The sequence below is a fragment of the Macaca fascicularis genome, chromosome 6, assembly GCF_037993035.2.
Source record: "Macaca fascicularis isolate 582-1 chromosome 6, T2T-MFA8v1.1".
In the NCBI taxonomy this organism is placed as follows: Eukaryota; Metazoa; Chordata; class Mammalia; order Primates; family Cercopithecidae; genus Macaca; species Macaca fascicularis.
This window is the reverse complement of record NC_088380.1, coordinates 98,327,324-98,347,128: the sequence shown is the minus strand read 5'-3', so window position 1 is coordinate 98,347,128 and position 19,805 is coordinate 98,327,324. Positions and strand designations below refer to the sequence as shown.

Here is a 19,805-nt window from a genome sequence, read left to right as displayed (position 1 = left end):
TGTGTGTGTGTGTGTGTGTGTATATATATATACACACTACAGTTTCTTTATCCACTCGTTGATTGACGGGCATTTGGGTTGGTTCCATGATTTTGCAATTGTGAATTTGCTGCTATAAACATGCATGTGCAAATATCTTTTTTGAATAATGACGTTTTTCCCTCTGGGCAGATATACAGTAGTGGGATTCCTGGATCAAATGGTACTCCTACTTTTAGTTCTTTAAGGAATCTCCACACTGTTTTCCATAACAGCTGTACTAGTTTACATTCCCACCAGCAGTGTAGAAGTGTTCCCTGTTCACTGCATCCATGCCAGTATCTACTGCTTTTTGATTTTTTGATTACAGTCATTCTTGCAGGAGTGAGGTGGAATCGCATTGTGGTTTTGATTTGTATTTGCCTGATCGTTAGTGATGTTGAGTATTTTCTCATATGTTTGTTGGCCATTTATAGATCTTCTTTTGAGGATTGTCTATTTATATCCTTAGCCCGCTTTTTGATGGGATTGTTTGTTTTGTTCTTGCTGATTTGTTTGAGTTCTTTGCAGATTCTGGATATGAGTCCTTTGTCAGAGGTAAAGATTGTGAAGATTTTCTCCCACTCTGTGGGTTGTCTGTTTGCCAACTGTTTCTTTTGCCATGCAAAAGCTCTTTTGTTTAATTAAGTCACAACTATTTATCTTTGTCTTTATTGCATTTGCTTTTGGGTTCTTGGTCATGAAATCCTTGCCTAAGCCAATATCCAGAAGGGTTTTTTCCAGTGTTATCATCTAGAATTTGTATAGTCTCAGATCTTAGGTTTCTGTGATTAATCCATCTTGAGTTGATTTTTGTATAAGGTGAGAGGTGAGAATCCAGTTTCATTCTCCTACATGTGGCTAGCCAGTTATCCCAGCACCATTTATTGAAAAGGGTGTCCTTTCCCCACTTTATGTTTTTGTTTGCTTTGTTGAAGATCAGTTGTTTATAAGTATTTGGCTTTATTTCTGGGTTCTTTATTCTGTTCCATTGGTCTACATGCCTATTTTAGTATTAGTACCATGCTGTTTTGGTGACTATGGCCTTCTAGTATAGTTTGAAATCAGGTAGTGTGATGCCTCTAAATTCGTTCTTTTTGGTTAGTCATGCTTTGGCTATGCAGGCTCTTTTATGGTTCCATGTGAATTTTAGAATTGTTTTTTCTAATTCTGTGAAGAATGATAGTGGTATTTTGATGGGGATTGCATTGAATTTGTATATTACTTTTGGCAGTATAGTCACGTTCACAAAATTGATTATACCCATCCATGAGCATGGGATGTCCTTCCATTTGTTTATGTCATCTATGATTTCTTTCAGCAGTGTTCCATAGTTTTCCTTGTAGAGGTCTTTCAACTCCTGGTTAGGTGTATTCCTAAGTGTTTTTTGTTTGTTTGTTTGTTTTCCAGCTATTGTAAAAGGGGTTGAGTTCTTGATCTGATTCTCCACTTGGTCACTGTTGGTGTATGGAAGAGCTACTGATTTGTGTACATTAATCTTGTATCCAGAAACTTTGCTGAATTCTTTTATCAGTTCTAGGAGCTTTCTGGAGGAGTCCTTAGAGTTTTCAAGGTAAACAATCCTATCATCAGCAAACTAATGTGACAGTTTGACCTCCTCTTTACCAATTTGGATGCCCTTTATTTCTTTCTTGTCTGATTGCTCTGACTAGGACTTCCAGTACTATGTTGAAGAGGAGTGGTAAGAGTGGGCATCCTTCAGGAGGCTGAGGCAGTAAAATCACTTGAATTCAGGAGGCAGAGGTTGCAGTGAGCCAGGATCATGCAATTGCACTTCAGCCTGGGCAACAAGAGTGAGACTCCATCTAAAAAATAAAAATAAAAAATAAAAGAGTTGTCATCCTTCTCTTGTTCCAGTTCTCAGAGGGAATGCTTTCCACTTTTCCCCATTCAGTATTATGTTGGCTGTAGGTTTGCAATAGATGGCTTTTATTACATTAAGGTATGTCCCTTGTATGCTGATTTTGCTGAGAGTTTTAATCATAAAGGATGATGGATTTTGTCGAATGCTGTTTCTGCATCTATTACGATGATCATGTGATTTTTGTTTTTAATTCTGTATATGCTGTGTCACATTTATCGACTTTTGTATGTTAAACTATCCCTGCATCCTTGGTATGAAACCCACTTGATCATGGTGGATTATCTTTTTGATATGCTGTTGGATTCGGTTAGCTAATATTTTGTTAAAGATTTTAGCATCCATGTTCATCAAGGATATCGGTCTGTAGTTTTCTTTCTTTTATTTATTTATTTTTTTGAGACAGAGCCTCACTCTGTCACCCAGGCTGGAGTGCAATGGCATGATCTTGGCTCACTGCAACCTCCACTTCCTGGCTTCAGCGATTCTCCCACCTCAGCCTCCTAAGTAGCTGGGATTACAGGCATCCACCACCACACCTAGCTAATTTTTGTATTTTTAGTAGAGATGGAGTTTCCCCATGTTGGCCAGACTGGTCTTGAGCTCCTGACCTCAGGTGATCCACCCAACTCAGCCTCCCAAAGTGCTGGGATTCTAAAGGGAAGAAATAGAACCTAGTATGTTTAGAGCTTTTGTTATTCATCTGATAATATGCTGTATATTTATCCATAAACTTTTAATCCTGAAAATTGTTCTATAAAACATTTGTCATATTCTCAATTATAAAGATGAGAAAATAGTTTCAAAGAAAGAATTTTCAGTCTCATACACTTTACACATAGCCAAGTTGAGTTTCAAGTCCAAGGCTGACTGTTGACTCCAAAGCCACAAGCCCACATCCTTTTCAATACCGACTGCTTGCAAAATGCAAGTTGTAATGACATATGACATGGATATTTTTCTTTCTAGGAACATGTATGTAACACATATATGTTATTTTTAAAGATTTTATTGTGAATTATATCAAACAGTAGTGATACAAAACATAAATGCGAAGCTTTATAAAGTATCGTAAGGCAAACATTCATTTAAACACCACTGATAACCTATGCCCAGGAATAGAATATTGCCAGCACCCTTGAAGCTCCCCACCCTCACCACGCTCTTTATGAACACCATCCTCTTCTTTCTCCCATAAGATTACTACTATCTTTACTTCTAATATTATAGTCCAGACTTTTTTTATGGTAAAATATACATAAAATGTACCATTTAACCATTTTAAACTGTATGGTTCAGTGGCATTAAGTATATTCACATTGTTGTATAATCATTACCACCATCCATCTTCAGAATTTTTCATCTTTTCAAACTGAAACTCTACCCATTATCAATAATTGTACCCGTTATTAATAACTCCCATTCCTCTTTTCTCCCGGCCCTAGCAACCACCATGCTACTTTCTGTCACTATGAATTTGACCACTCTAGGTACCCCATATAAGTGGAATCATACAATATTAATCCTTCTGTGACTGGCATATTTCTTTCAGCATGGTATCTTCAGGGTACATCCATGTTGTAGTACCTGCCAGGGCTTCCTTCCTTTTAAAGGTCAAACAATATTGCATTGTATGTATGCACCATGTTTGTTTATCTAGTTATCTATCAATGTACAACTTGTACAACTTGGGTTGCTTCTACCTTTGGTCTATTATGAGGAATATTGCCATGAACATGGATGTACAAATAGCTGTTTCAGTCCTTGCTCTCAGTTGTTTGGGGTATATACCTACAAACAGAATTGCTGGATTATTTGCTTCATTTTTTGAGGAACTACCATATTGTTTTCCATAGGAGCTGTACTATTTTACATTATCATTAGCAGTGCACAAGTGTTCTAATTTCTCCATATCCTTGCCAGCAATTGTTACTTTTTGTGTTTTCATTGTAGATTTGTTCTTTTTGAAAACTGCATACATGAAATAATGCACATTTTCTTCTCATTCTGGCTTTTTTTTTTGCTCAGCTTGTGAGATTCATGCATGCAGTTGAATGTAGCTGAAGCTGTACATTTTTATTACTCTGTAGTAGTCCATGTATGACAACATCAATTTATTACTTACTCCACTGCTGATGGACATTTGGATTGTTCTAGTTCTTAGCTATTATGAATAATGCTGCTGGGAACATTCATATACACGAACGTTGGGGTATGTGTAGGCAATTTGTTTTTTATATACCTAGAAGTAGAATTGCTGGATCACATGTAGGCATATGTTCAACATTAGATTGTACCAAGTTATTTTCCAAAGTTGTTGTACTAGTTTACATTTCCACCAGAAGTTTTTGAGTTCTCACTGCATCATATCCTTCCTACTGCAAATGTGGTTTTCTCCATTCTAATAATTACTGATGATGTTGAACATTTTTGTTTTTACATATTTATTGAGCATTTGGATAGTGTCTTTCATAAAATAGCCTCCTGCCCTTTTTTTCTATTGATTCTTTTGTCTTTATTGATTTGCATGAAAAAATATTGATAATGGGATGGATGGATAGGTAGATAGATAGAGGGACACAAACTTGTTGTTGCAAATGTCTTCTATTCCTTGCCTTTTCACTTTCCTTTTTGTTTTGAGATGCAGTCTCACTCTGAAGCTCAGGCTGGAGTGCAGTGGCGTGATCTCGGCTCACTGCAAACTCCGCCTCCCAGGTTCACGCCGTTCTCCTGCCTCAGCATACTGAGTAGCTGGGACTACAGGCACCTGCCACTAGGCTCGGCTAATTTTTTGTATTTTTAGTGGAGACGGGGTTTGACCCTGTTAGCCAGGATGGTCTCTGGATCTCCTGACCTCGTGATCCACCCGCCTGGGTCTCCCAAAGTGCTGGGATTATAGGCCTGAGCCACCACGCCCAGTCTCCTTTTCACCGTCTTAATGACGTCTTTGGTAAATAGAAGTTTTTAATGTCAATGTAGTAAAGATTTATAAAACAACTTTCCTTTGTGGATAATGGTTCTTTTGCCCTTTCAAATAAACCTTTCCCTACCCCAAAGTCATTAAGATATTTTAAATTCGCTGTCAAGCTGGGCGCGGTGGCTCACACCTGTAATCCCAGCACTTTGGGAGGTTGAGACGGGTAGATCACCTAAGGTCAGGAGTTCAAGACCAGCCTGACCAACATGGAGAAACCCCGTCTCTATTAAAAATACAAAAAAATTAGCAGGGCATGGTGGCGCATGCCTGTAATCCCAGCTACCCAGGAGGCTGAGGCAGGAGAATCACTTGAACCCGGGAGGTGGAGGTTGCGGTGAGCCCAGATCTTGCCATTGCACTCCAGCCTGGGCAACAAGAGCGAAACTCTGTCTCAAAAACTATATAAATAAATAAATAAATAAATAAATAAATAAATAAAATTACCTGTCAATAGATTCAAAAAAAGGTGGAAGGCCGCTGAGAATTTCATTGAATTTACATTATAAGTATAGATGAATTTGTAGACAATTGATACCTCCATAAGATATCAATTGATCTTGGCTTGGTCCTCCAAGCTATGAACATTGTATATTCCTCCATGGGTCTTTAATTTTCCTTACTGTTCTCTTGTTTTCTGCAAAGGTATGTTGTCCATCTTGCATTAATATTTATTTTTAAGTATCTGGTATACTCAATGCTATTATAAATGTTATGTATTTATAAGCTTTTGTTTTCTCTTTGTTGGTACACAGAAATCAAAAGATTGTTGATACTGAGTCTTTATTCAACTCATGTATTCTGGTAATTTTACTAGAACATTTTTGACATCTACTCAAATCATTTAATTGGAAGTAATACCTATTCATTTTTAATTATTAGAGCATTTTAATACGATTTTTTTCTTACCTTATTGCCTTGGTTAAGACCTTTAATACAGTATTAAATTGACATACACGGTGGTCATCATAAGCATCCTTCTGTCATCCTCATCTCGAAGAAAGCCTGCTTGAAATTCTTCCTAAATTTCTATAAATAATGAAACATCAGGGTAAACTTTTGGACAATTTTTGTTTTATAACTTCAACTCATTAACAATGATATGGTATACGGAGAGATTACATTTTATCTAAAACTACCTTCAGTTCTTACTTATCAAAGCCTCTGTGTCACTGACTTTTCTAAAAATCAAAATCCTTAAAATTGAATCCTCTGAATTTTAGACATCTCACCTGATATTTTGATACTGACTTCTAAATTTATATATGTGACATTATTCCTTTCATTTTACAACAACTGTTTAAAATGTGATTTGGTGTGTATTCTGTAGTAACTTCACAAATTCTTGTTAATTAATTTAACAGTATGTTATTTGAAAAAAAAGATACACTTGACTGTTTCAATATATTTTACTAGCTGTATCTCTATTACTAAAAAATAGTGAGACAATTTTGGTGCAGATCCCTCAGATGGTTCTTAATCTGAGATAAGGGAGTCTTTATTTCCCTCAGTATAGTATATATATTTTTGGTCACTCAAATGCCCCATTATTCCAGATTATTGAAATAAATAATTACAGCTGTCATTTTGGTTTAACGTGACAATGAAAATAACTGTAAGAGATAAATCTCCTTTTTTTTTTTTTATTTCACTAGATTGAAAAAGCAATCCATGTGCTTTTCATCGACCTCTCTTCACCTCTCTTAATCAAGACATTTCTGTCTAAAATAATGTTTGGAAAAGGACAGACCTAAAGAGAGCTGCATGAAAATGCTAACACATCTTCAGTTTCACTCTTTCACTCTTTCAGTTTCACTCTTTCATCTTCAGTTTCACTCTTTCTAACACATCTTCAGTTTCACTCTTTATATCTTTCAATAATAGCCACACTGTTCCTTTTGCTGTTATATGTGGACTCAGTCCTCCATCCTACCTTGAACCCTCATTGCTCTGACAAATGATCAGTTCTGTGATTCAGATTTGTTGATATCAGCTAGGTGTACTCCGTGATAATGATGATGATGAATGATAATGAAAGAGGTAGTAGTGATGATGATGCTGGGTAGCTAATTTGTAGAACCTTTGAATAGATGTGCCATCCCAGTGTAAAGTAGAAAGTGTGATGGTTTTGTTAGGCATCCGTTTTATAAGACGGTGGATTTTAGCAAGTTTTTATATGGGAATTTTAAACAAAGCTCTCTGATATGAAGAAATATGGCACTTCACATATTTTTAACCTCTGCTTTCATAGTATATTAGAAGAAACATTTTTCATTTTTCTTTCTATAAACATCATTTATCTAATGATTAAAGTAGTATCATCTGTATTATTACACAGATATTATTTTGTTCTTGAAACTTTTACTTTTTGAAGCTGAATATTATCAACAGGCTTTCCTTTACCAACACAAAGAAACATCTTTGGGAGACAGAAAACTACACTAAAATTATCAGGGGCCCATCAGTGGATTTATGCTTAGAAAGAATGGAAGGTAAATATGTAGGTCTGTGAAGACCGTGTTCTTTCTTCTACTGAATTAATACATCTCAGGCCTCTCCCCAGCACTACGTGTGCATTGTTTGGGTGAATAATTGCATGATGTTAATTTTGCAAGCTATAAAATTTTATTATGTTTTACTTTTTCTCCACTACAACCTGATGCCATTAAGGAGCTCAACTGATGTTTATGCTTGATGTTCCAAGTTAGACAGGTGTAGCTTGCTGTGCTTTTTAAAGAGTAGCTAACATATGTATCATGTAACATATGTATCATGAGCTTTTTCCCATAATGTCAGACTAATTAATGTATTATATTTCACTGCAACAGGATCACATTAGTCTTGGTAACTTAATCATTCAGACTGGCCTATTGTCTTCCACCATGAACTTAAAATGACATAAGTATACTTAGATGCATTGAATTGTGAAAAATATAAAATATGTATGAATATGAACATTTTAAATGTGAACCAAAATTTGTCTTCACTCATTTTGTATAAATAACTCAGGTAGCATAACCATTAAAGTATGGTTCTTCCTCTGTATCCTTGTATTCTGTATCCAGGGATTCAATTAACCTCAGATTGAAAATATTCCCGCCCCCAAAAAATGGATGGTTTGTGTCTGTACTAGACATGCACTGACTTTTTTCAGGTCATTATTTCCTAAACAATACAGTGTAACAACTATTTTCATAGCATTTACATTGTATTAGGTATTATAAAAACTCTAGAGATTATTTAAAATATATGAGAGGATGTGTATAGATTAGAGCATCTGGAGCACCTATGCATTTTGGTATCCAAGAAGATCCTGGAACCAATCCCCCATGGATATCAAAAGACAACTGTATAGGTTAAAAACATACCATATGTTAACTCAACCAAACAGTTTATTTATGATATCCAGGAAAATATGAACAGTGTTTTTCAGTGCACATGGGAAAACTTCTAGACACTCTTTAAAAATGAATTCTTTTAAGAGGAATGCTTTCTTTAACACATAATTGAAGAAAGTAAGATTGGTACTTACAGAGTTCACTGATGAAAATGAGGATACATTTCAGATTGCTTTTTAAGTATATAAGGTAGGTTTAGTAATTTTAAATAAATAGTTGGCCTATTTTCTTAAAGAACAGGACAAGTCTTATGCTACCAAATTCAACTACCATGCTAAATGAGATTCAATACATGTCCTAATTTCATAAGGTTTGTGTTTGGACACAAAAAATGTGGGCCAAACTGACTGAGCTGATGTATAATTATAAGTCTACATGAAAAATGCAATTACAAGTAGTTCCATGGAATTGGAAACTGTGCTTTCTCACATTGTCTCCCGAGTGCCTGGTGAGACATCAGGCTTGGTGGTGGTGGAGAAATATGTGTTGAATGAATGTATGAGAGGAAGCATTTAGAATAAAAATGCATTGATGCTACAGGAAATAAGACATAAGATATTCAATGCGGTTCACCACTGAGTTCTAAAAAACAATGTTTTTCTACTTTGATTTTTAAAAGAACCACAACCCCCAAGTCAATGAGAAAAAGCTTCTGTAAATCAGCCACTGAAGTCTTATTAAATCACAAATACCAAAGACGTAAAAATCTATCTACAATTTTTAGCAACTCAGCATACTAAAACTCATCTGGGGAGAAAATATTCATAGGAATTAAAGTGCTTTATTTATAAGAGGCACAATTAAGATGGATGCTCAGTCATTTTTAGTGATTAGTACACTACCCCCTAGTTAATAGAATCCTCTAGCTTTCCCCAGCAGATGAGGGTGAGCTACTGCATTTAGGAGAAAACAGTACCTGTCTACATCTACAAACAGCTTATTTGGCAGAGTGGGATAAAACAAGTTCAATTTTGGTATGTAAAAAAGCATTATTAATATTTTTAAGGAAGAAGAAAGAAATACATGAAAAAATGGTTACAAATATGTGTTACAGTATATGGTTTCATGTCTTTATATAAGGTAAATGTAACAATTTGAATAGTATTTATTTATTTAGTAATCTGTTAAAAATTAATGGGCCATTATAGTCTGTATTATTGTAACAGAGAAAAAGACTCTCCTATTTAAAATTTGTTCAGTATGTAATAAATCTATTGGATTTTTAAATGTGTATATATCATCACTCATGGCCTATTGATGAGAAATGTGTAATTAGGCAATTTGGTTTTGCAAGCATCATAGTGCTTATCTATAAACCTAGATCGTGTATGCCTATTATATACCTAGGCTATATGGTATAGCCTATTGCTCCTAGGCTACAAACCTGTGCAGCATGTGACTGTACCAAATACTGTAGGCAATTGTAACAAAGTGGTATTTGTGTGTCCAAACATAACTAAATAGAAAAAGTACAGTAAAAATATGTTATTATAACTTTATAAGACCAATGTCTTCTATGTAGTTCATTATTGACTGAAATGCCATTATATGGCACATGTGGCACTATATATATATATATATATATATATATATATAGTACACACACACACACACACAAAGTAAATGAAAAGGAGAAATTAGAGCCTGGCATTTTATCCTATAACCTAAGCAGAGTCAAAACCACTACATTTTACTTAAAAAAGGATTTTTTCCCATGTAACATTTAGCTATCTATCCTGACTCAAGGAGATATAGTCATGAAAAGCCCAAAATACTGTAGCATATGTACTACATAAAAAATACTGTTAGATTTTCTTATTGTAACATTAAACATAATTCTTCAATTCAGTTCAACCTTCAATGGTTCCTAACTTAATAGAGAGAATTATCACTCATCTGGTTGAATAAGCCAGGAATCTGGGTTTTGTACTGAACCAGTCTTTCATTCAGACTCTCCATTTCCAATCCATCATATATCCATTTATTTCTCTCTCTCCAACCATTCCACTTCTGGTTTCATTTTCACCACCTTAGTCTAAGGTACCATCATCTCCTATGCAGATTACTTTAGGAGCTCATAACTGGCCTCTGTTCTTCTATCTACCCAGGTCCTATCCAGTCTCTGCAAGAACAAATCTGATTATGTTATTCTCTTGCTTTAAAAGTCTTCAAAAGCACTTAGAATGAAATCCTAACCAGAAACCTGGCCTAAAACTCCTGCATGAGCTGCTCTGCCTATAGCTCCAGTTTCATTTCATTCCTCACTCACTGTAGGTAACTTCTTATGCCCCAGCCTGTCATGACCTTCTTTCAGTTCTGGAAATGCTCTATTCTCTTTCCCACTTTGGTGTCTGTGTATGTCCCTGGTCTCTAGACTATTCCTCAAATACACCAACCCTCTTCATTTAAGTTCTCATCAACTTTAATAATAATTCAATGCTAAATTATAATCCATATAGTAAAGAGAAAATGGGCTCATCTCCAGATTTAATCAATAATTATAAATTATAGAACTAACTTCATAAGCTCTTTAAAAAGTGTCAAAGAATAATAAATATAAACAACAGAGAAAGGATAGTATATGTAAATGAAGAATTAACCTAGGATTTATGAGTTGTAGGGGAAGAACAAGGGAAGAATGATACATGTTTATTTGAATAAAACCAAATAGCTGAAGAAAGATCTGAACGGATAAATTACCAAATTCACACAAGTTCCAAGCAAGAATCATGAGATAAGATCCATACCAACACCTTGAATTTTAAAGCAACTTTTCTGAGGTATAATTTATATACCACAAAACTTAGCTTTGTGAATATACAATCTCATGGGTTTTTTTTCTAAATTTATAATTTCCATCACCCCAAAATGTTTCTTTATACAAATTTGCAGTCAATCCTTGTTCTCACCCTCAGCCCTAAAGAACCACAGATCTGCTCTGGACATTTTATATATAAAGAATCATATGATATCTATTCTATACTTGTACTCTGTGGTAATGTTTTTGAGGTACATGTATCAGTTTAAGTAGTTTGTTTCTTGTTATTGCTGAAGAGTATTCAATTCTTTTAAATGTATTGATACTTATTTAATGGCCTAGCATATGATCCATGTTGGAGAATGTTCCATTTGTGCTTGAAAAGAATGTGTATTCTTTGTTGGTGGAGTGTAAATTAGTTCAGCCATTGTGGAAGACAGTGTGGCGACTCCTCAAGGATCTAGAACTAGAAATACCATTTGACCTCGCATTCCCATTACTGGGTATATACACAAAGGATTATAAATCATTCTACTATAAAGACACATGCACACGTATGTTTATTGTGGCACTATTCACAATAGCAAAGACTTGGAACCAACCAAATGTCCATCAATGATAGACTGGATAAAGAAAATGTGGCACATATACGTCATGGAATACTATGCAACCATAAAAATGGATGAGTTCATGTCCTTTGCAGGCACATGGATGAAGCGGGGAACCACAATTCTCAGCAGACTAACACAGGAACAGAAAACCAAACACTGCATGTTCTCACTCATAAGTTAGAGTTGAACAATGAGAACACATGGACACAGGAAAGGGAACATTACATACTAGGGCCTGTTGGGGGCTGGGGCGCTAGGGGAGGGATAGCATTAGGAGAATTATCTAATGTAGGTGACGGGTTGATGGGTGCAATAAACCACTATGGCACATGTATGCCTGTGTAACAAAACTGCACATTCTGCACATGTAACCCAGAACTTAAAGTATTTAAAAAAAGAAAGAAAGAAAGAAAGAAAGGTTGTATATTGTACTGTCATTGGGTGCTCACTTCTATAACTATTAGTTTAAGCTAGTTCATACATTGTTTAGGGATTCTGTACTTGCTGATTTTCCATCTAGTTCTATAAACTATGGAGAATGAGGTATCCAAGTCTCCAAGAATTATTTTTCTTTTCACTTCTGCCAGCTTTTGCTTCTAGGGCCCTGTTTTGTGTTCTAGGGCCCTGTTTTTAAGGACACAGACATTTATAATTTTTATATCTTCATGAAGAATGTAATCTTTTATCATTGGGAAATGTCAGTCTTTGTTTCTGGTAATATTTCTATGTTTAAATCTACTTGTCTTATAATTGTATAGCCACTCCAGCTTTTTTATACTTTCTGCATGCATGATATATTTTTTTCTATCCTTTTACTTCCAACCTATTTGTGTCTTTGAAATTGAGTATGTCCCTTGTGGATAGCATATAGTTAGTTCTTGCTGTTGTTGCTTGGCCAGTCTGATGATATCTTCCTTTTGTTTGGAATATTTGATCAATTCACAATCATCGTAATTGTTTCTACGGTTGGATTTACATCTTCCATTTTTATGTCTTCTATATATCTTACATGCTTTTTGTTCCTTTGTTCTGCTGTTACTGTCTTTTCTTTGTTCGATTTTTTTTATTGTAACATTAAACATAATTCCTCAATTCAGTTTTTTACCAATTTGAGGGTTTTTTTAGTGGTTACTCCAGATTTAAAAATATACATCTTGGCCACGTGTGGTGGCTGACGCCTGTAATCCCAGCACTTTGGGAGGCCGAGGCTGGCAGATCACGAGGTCAGGAGATTGAGACCATCCTGGCTAACACGGTGAAACCCCGTCTCTGCCAAAAAAGTACAAAAAAATTAGCCAGGTGTGGTGGTGGGCGCCTGCAGTCCCAGCTACTCAGGAGGCTGAGGCAGGAGAATGGTGTGAACCTGGGAGGCAGAGCTTGCAGTGAGCCGAGACTGCGCCACTGCACTCCAGCCTGGGCGACAGAGTGAGACTCTGTCTCAAAAAAATAAAAAATAAAATAAAATAAATAAATAAATAAATAAATAAATAAGTAAAATATACATCTTATTCCATTTTAGTTCAGATAAATACTAGTTTAATTTTCATAAAATACCCAAACTTTGGCCCTGTGTTGCTCCATTCTCCTCCTTCTCTTTTGTGCTATCATTGCCATATATAATTCTACATATGTTTCAAACCCAATGATAGTTTTAATTATTGCTTTATACAATCTTCTGTCTTTTAAACCAGTTGAGAAAATAATTAAAATATATTTATTCAGCCTTTATGTTTCCCACATATTTACCTTTTCTGGTGCTCTTTATTTTTTCTTGTGGATTCTATTACTATCTGTTACCTCAGAAGCCAAGAAATAAAGGGGAAATACAGGGAAACGAAAGAAAATGATTTTCTTTCAAGCTGAAAGACTTCTTTTAGTATTTCTTGTAAGGCAGATGTGCTAGCAACCAATTATCTTTGTTTATCTAGAAATACCTTTATTTTGTATTGATCTTTGAAGGATAGTTTTGCTGTATATAGAATTCCTGGTTGATAGTTTTCTTCTTTCAGCACTTTGAATATGTCATTCCATTTTCTTTTGGCCTCTACTGTCTCTGATGTGAAATCAGCCATAATCACATTATTGTTTCCTTGTGCATGAAGAGTCATTTTTTTTTCCCCTTTTGCTTTCAAAATTTTCTCTTTGGCTTTCAATAGTTTTACCGTGATGTGCCTGGGTGTGGATCTCTCAATGAAACAGAGTCCATCAAATTTGAAATGTCTTTGGCTATTATTTCTCCAAACATTTTATTTTATTTTATTTTATTTTATTTTATTTTATTGAGATGAGTCTTGCTTTGTCACCCAGGCTGGAGTGCAGTGGCGCAATCTCGTCTCACTGCAAGCTCCGCCTCCCAGGTTCACGCCATTCTCCTGCCTCAGCCTCCTGAGTAGCTGGGACTACAGGCACCGGCTGCCATGCCTGGCTAATTTTTTGTATTTTTAGTAGAGACAGGTTTCACTGTGTTAGCCAGGATGGTCTCGATCTCCTGACCTTGTGATCCGCCTGCCTCGGCCCCCCAAAGTGCTAGGATTACAGGTGTGAGCCACTGCGCCCAGCCTCTCCAAACATTTTAAATGACATTTCCTCTCTCTTGTCTCCTTCTAGGACTCTTATTACATTGTCTTGCTGTTGTTTCAGACATCTCTGAGGCTCTATCCATTTTTCCTTACTCTTTTCTCCCTGTGTTCTTGAGATTGGGTAATTTCTATGGAATTATATTTAAGTTAATTGATGGATTTCTTCTACTGTCACAGATCTGCTCTTGAGCCCCTCTTGTAAATTATTTGTTGTATTTTTTCAGCTTCAGATTTTTCTATTGATTTTTTTTTTAGTTTCTATCTCCTTATTTAAATTCTCTATTTGTTTAATCACTGTCATCATACTTTCCTTTAATTACTTAATTATGATTTCCCTTGGTTCTCTGACCATATTTATATTTGTTTGAAGTTTTTATCTGCTAGATTCACATCTGGTTTCACTCAAAAACAATTTCTTTTTCTTTCTTTTTTTTTTTTTTTTTTTGGTGATGGAGCCTTGCTCTGTTATCAGGCTAGAATGCAGTAGCACTATCTCGGCTCACTGGAACCTCCACCTCCTGGGTTCAAGCAATCCTCCTGCCTCAGCCTCCCAAGTAGCCGGGACTACAGGCGTGCACCACCACGCCCAGTTAATTTTTTGTATTTTTAGTAGAGACAAGGTTTTATCATGTTTATCATGTTTTATCATGTTTTATCATGACCAGATGTTCTTGATCTCTTGACCTTGTGATCCCCCTGCCTCATCCCCCAAAGTGCTGGGATTATAGGTGTTTGCCACCGTGCCCAGCCTGAAAAACAATTTCTATTGACTACTTTTTTTTTCTCAACTATAGCTCACATATTTCTTGTTTCTTCACACGTTTTGCATTTAATTGAAAATATAATACTTTACAAAACACCTTGTAGTACCTCTGGATTCCTCCCTCTGAAGACAATTCTTGTTGCTATTTTTTTCATTTTTGTTTCTTTGTTCATTTAATAACTTCCCTGGACTAAATCTATGAAATCTGTCTCCTCCACAGTATGTGGGTACTTATGCCTCTACTCAGTTTTTATTGTTGTTTTTATTCTTGCTTTAATTTTTCAGCCTGACTTATTAGGGGTCACCCTTGGCAACACATTTAACTTTACCTAATAAGGAAACACACACACACACCAGTACAGGGCTAGAAAGACACACAAGCTCACACATACACGAATAGTACAGTCTTAGACTTCTGTGAAACACTAAGTACGATAATATAGCAATGCTTTCAGATATCAATCTCTTCAGAGTTTTGAGGTGAAATGTAATTTTCTAAAAATTCCATATTCTGTACCAAGACAACTTGTATTATATATGTAAACAGAAAGACCATCTCCATTGTTTCAAGAATCACTAGATATGCCTTTGTAATTTTTTCTGAGACATTTGTTAAATATATATCCTAATAAATTATAAGATGAATCAAAAATTAAACAATACAAATGTCACAGCATTAAAGACTATAAAAAGCATTAAGATTCACAAATATACAAACTAAATAAATAACCTCAGAAATTGTAGTCATAAAATGAAATGAAATGTAAAAGTGAAAACTGTTCTTGAAAAATAATTCGGTGGTTAAAAGCTGAATTTAAAGGCTACAGATTAAAATAATGTTAGTAAGTGGTGTCATGAGTAATAAAAGTACATTAAATTCCCCATCCTATACAAGAAAATGAAAAAGTATTATTTTGTATTTGATGTTAAGATAGATTTATTTGATATATTTAAATGCAACCATTAGTAAAATTTAAAATTTGATTTATTTCAGTTATCTTACTGCAGCAGGTAAATAAAATATCTTTAAAGCGTAAGAAGGTAATTTAGATGTGATTCCCCATTGTATAAAAAAATAGGGGAGTGGCAGGGACTATGAGGATCTAAAAAGTATGTACTACTTATGAAGCTATTTTAATCTACACATTTTAAAGCATTGTGCTAGCCAAATCAAGTACATTTTGGGGCCATGATGCATCTAGTTTGCCATCCCAGAAGCCAAGAAATAAAGGGGAAAAGAAAGAAAAGGAAGGAAAAAAAGAAAACTTAAGAGACAGGTGCAAACCTACTTCAACTAGGGTTAAATTTTGAAATTCATCTATATGATATTTGCAAGAGACATATCTAACATGAAGTGACTAAAAAAGTTTTTGAAAAATAAGTTGAATGTCAGTAATCTCATAAAATGGAAGCAAGAGTGCTAAATCTAGTAGAGAAAACAAGAATTAATAGGAATAGGATGACAGCAGATGTGGAAATTTGAAAACTGGAAATTATAGCCAGGCGTGGTAGCTCATGCCTGTAATCCCACACTTTGGGAGGCCAAGATGGGCGGATCACCTGAGGTCAGGGGTTCAGGACCAGCCTGGCCAGCTTGTTGAAACCCTGTCTCTACTAAAAATACAAAAATTAGCTGGGAGTGGTGGCACATGCCTGTAGTCCCAGCTACTCAGGAGGCTGAGGCAGGAGAATCACTTGAACCCAGGAGGCGGAGGTTGCAGTGAGCTGAGATCATGCCACTGCACTCCAGCCTGAGTGACAGAGAGACAGAGTGAGACTCTGTCTTAAAAAAAATAAATAAAAATAAAATAAAAAATTTTAAAAAATTGGAAATTATATTCATTTTCTAATACATTCGAATGCTTTGATATATTAGACACTTTTCTAGTAAAAAGTAAATCAAAATTTACAAAAACATCTACAAAGATAAAAAGAACATCATTTAAGCAGTGGAAAATATTAAATGTTAACCTTCTATCATACAACTGAACCTAGGTGATTTTTATGGTTTACTCCTAAACCTCCAAGGAATAATAAGTCTTATGCTATATTATTTTTTCTGAGAATAGAGAAAGAAACTTACACAATGTTATTTATTTTTTTTTATTTTTTGAGACTGAGTCTCACTCTGTCACCCACCCTGGAATGCAGTGGTGCCATCTCAGTTCACTGCAACCACTGCCTCCCAGGTTCAAGTGATTCTCCTGCCTCAGCCTCCCAAGTAGCTTGAACTACAGGTGCTACCATGCCTGGCTAATTTTTTTAATTTTAGTACAGACAGAGTTTCACCATGTCGGGAGGCTGGTCTCAAACTCCTGACCTCAGGTGATCCACCCGCCTCAGGCTCCCCAAGTGCTGGGATTACAGGCGTGAGCCACTCTGCCCGGCTGCAATGATTTTATGAAACCAATGTAACCTTGACACTAAATCCTAATGAAGATAATCCTCCAGGAAACTGTAGACTATTATAAATGAGAGTATACTAAGCATTATATGAGCAAATCAAATTTAGTAGAACATTATGGAACAATGCAATGCAATTAACTTAGCTTTATCCCAAAAAGTTAGTGATTATTCAAAACATTATGGCAATATGTCAGGGTCAAATTAAAAAGCCATGTGATTATTTTAGTAAGTGACTCAATAATATTAATACACTTCCTGATAAAAATTCTTAGTTATCTAAAACTGAGGTGGATATTCCTTTAACTTAATCTCAACCTAATCATTTTCATCATAATCAATACAGTAAGGGCTAATCTTATTAAAATGGGAATAGGATGAATGCTTGATATAATCAATTATTATTTAATATTATTATTTAGGTTTTAACTGTTGTGGTAAGAAAGGAAATATGTGTAAGTAGTATGATTTGGGGAGAAAATGATATACTATGATAATTATTTTCAATATGATATTTTTACATATAAAATTAATGTGAGAAACTTAGAATTAATGAGAGATCAGTTATAAAGCCAGTTTAAAAATAACGACAAAATTGATATTTTCTTTATATGGTGACAATACACTAAAAATACGAGAAATAACTAACATCACTAATCCAAGATCACTTGGTACACTCTATGAGAAATATACATGATGTATATTAAGAAAAATGTAAGATTAGACTGAAACAAAGGATAAAAGATGAAGACATGTAGCATGTTCCAAAGTAGGAAAATTGAATATCATAAAGATGTTATTTTTCCAAACTTAATTTCTAGTTTTACTGCAATTTGTCTTCAAACCTCTGCTGAATTTTGGGGGATAGTAAAGTGAAAAACTTGATGACTAATTCTAAATTCATATTGAAGAGTAAATAACAATAGCTATTTTTATTTTAGAAGATAAGTAATGAGGGGGTAATTGAACAACCAGATATTAAAACACATAAAAAATCTGCAATAGTTGAAAGTATCGAATTCATTCAAGAATTGACAAATGAACAGAACAAATCCTGGTTTTATTCAGTTTAATAACTGTTTAAGTCCCTGAGACTTTGAAGTTGTTACAGCATCATCATTTGGTGTGTCATGACATACCTTCTGTTTTCTGTGACTTAGGATCCTGTATTTTAAACAGAATTACATGCCAAAATTAAAGCATGTTACTCTTCTGAGTTTGAAGATCTCACCAACTGGAGAGTGACTTTCCATTACCATGATAGAAAAGCTGGACTTTAAAAAGTAGTTTGTGGCTGGGTGTGGTGATTCACACCTGTAATCCCAGGAGTTTGGGAGGTTGAGGCGGGATTGCTTGAGGTCAGGAGTTCAATACCAGCTGGGCCAACATGGTGAAACCCTCTCTCTACTAAAAATACCAAAAATTAGCAGGGCGTGGTGGCCCACACCTGTAGTCCCAGCTAGTCAGGAGGCTGAGGCAGGAGAATCGCTTGAACCCGGGAAGTGGAGGTTGCAGTGAGCCGAGATTGCACCACTGCACTCTATCCTGAGCGACAGAGCAAGACTTAATCTCAAAAAAATAAAAAAATAAAAAAAATTAAAAGTCGATTGTGAAATCTTTGTTCTACATTTTTTCTTCTGGGACCAATAGGATATTTGTTTACTGGAAGGTAACCAATATTTAGCATAACTATTTTGGACTTCTTCTCTTCAACTGTGTGATATGTTTTGCGTAGGCAATCATATAATCTACAAATAGATGTTTCACTTTTTCCTTTACACTATTTATGACATTTATATCTTCTATTTGCCTTACCGCACTGGCTAAGACTTTCTGTAACATGTTGAACAGGAGTAGCGAAGGCAGACAATTTTTTTTATTCCTGATGTTAAAAAGCATAGTTTATGGTCTTTGACCATTAACTATTATTGTTCATCGTAATTTTTTTGTAGATGCACTTTATCACATTAAGAAAGTTCCTTCTAATTCTGTGAAGAAAGTCAGTGGTAGCTTGATGGGAATAGCTTTGAATGTATAAATTACTTTTGGCAGTATGGCCATTTTCATGATATTGATTCTTCCTATCCATGAGCATGGAATGTTTCTCCATTTGTTTGTGTCCTCTCTTATTTCCTTGAGCAGTGGTTTGTAGTTTTCCTTGAAGAGGTCCTTCAAATCCCTTGTAAGTTGATTCCCAGATATTTTATTCTCTTTGTAGCAATTGTGAAGGGGAGTTCACTCATGATTTGGCTCTCTGTGTGTCTATTATTGGTGTATAGGGATGCTTGTGATTTTTGCACATTGATTTTGTATCCTGAGACTTTGCTAAAGTTGCTTATCAGCATAAGGACCAAAAAAGAGCCTGTGTAGCCAAGACAATCGTAAGCAAAAAGAACAAAGCTGGAGGCATCACACTACC

At 35.2% G+C, this 19,805-nt stretch overlaps 1 protein-coding gene and 1 long non-coding RNA gene across 16 annotated transcripts in view; one reads left to right on the top strand and one right to left on the bottom strand.

Moving 5' to 3' along the window:
• Positions 1-19,805, top strand: part of KIAA0825 (KIAA0825 ortholog) — a 473,576-nt gene that overhangs the window by 268,790 nt on the left and 184,981 nt on the right. The gene's annotated exons all lie outside the window — the stretch shown is intronic.
• Positions 5,784-19,805, bottom strand: part of LOC123574125 (uncharacterized) — a 240,574-nt gene continuing 226,552 nt past the window's right edge. Inside the window, exon 6 of the long non-coding RNA XR_006699037.3 lies at positions 5,784-5,903. This is a non-coding gene — a long non-coding RNA (uncharacterized lncRNA). The remainder of the gene's footprint in view (positions 5,904-19,805) is intronic.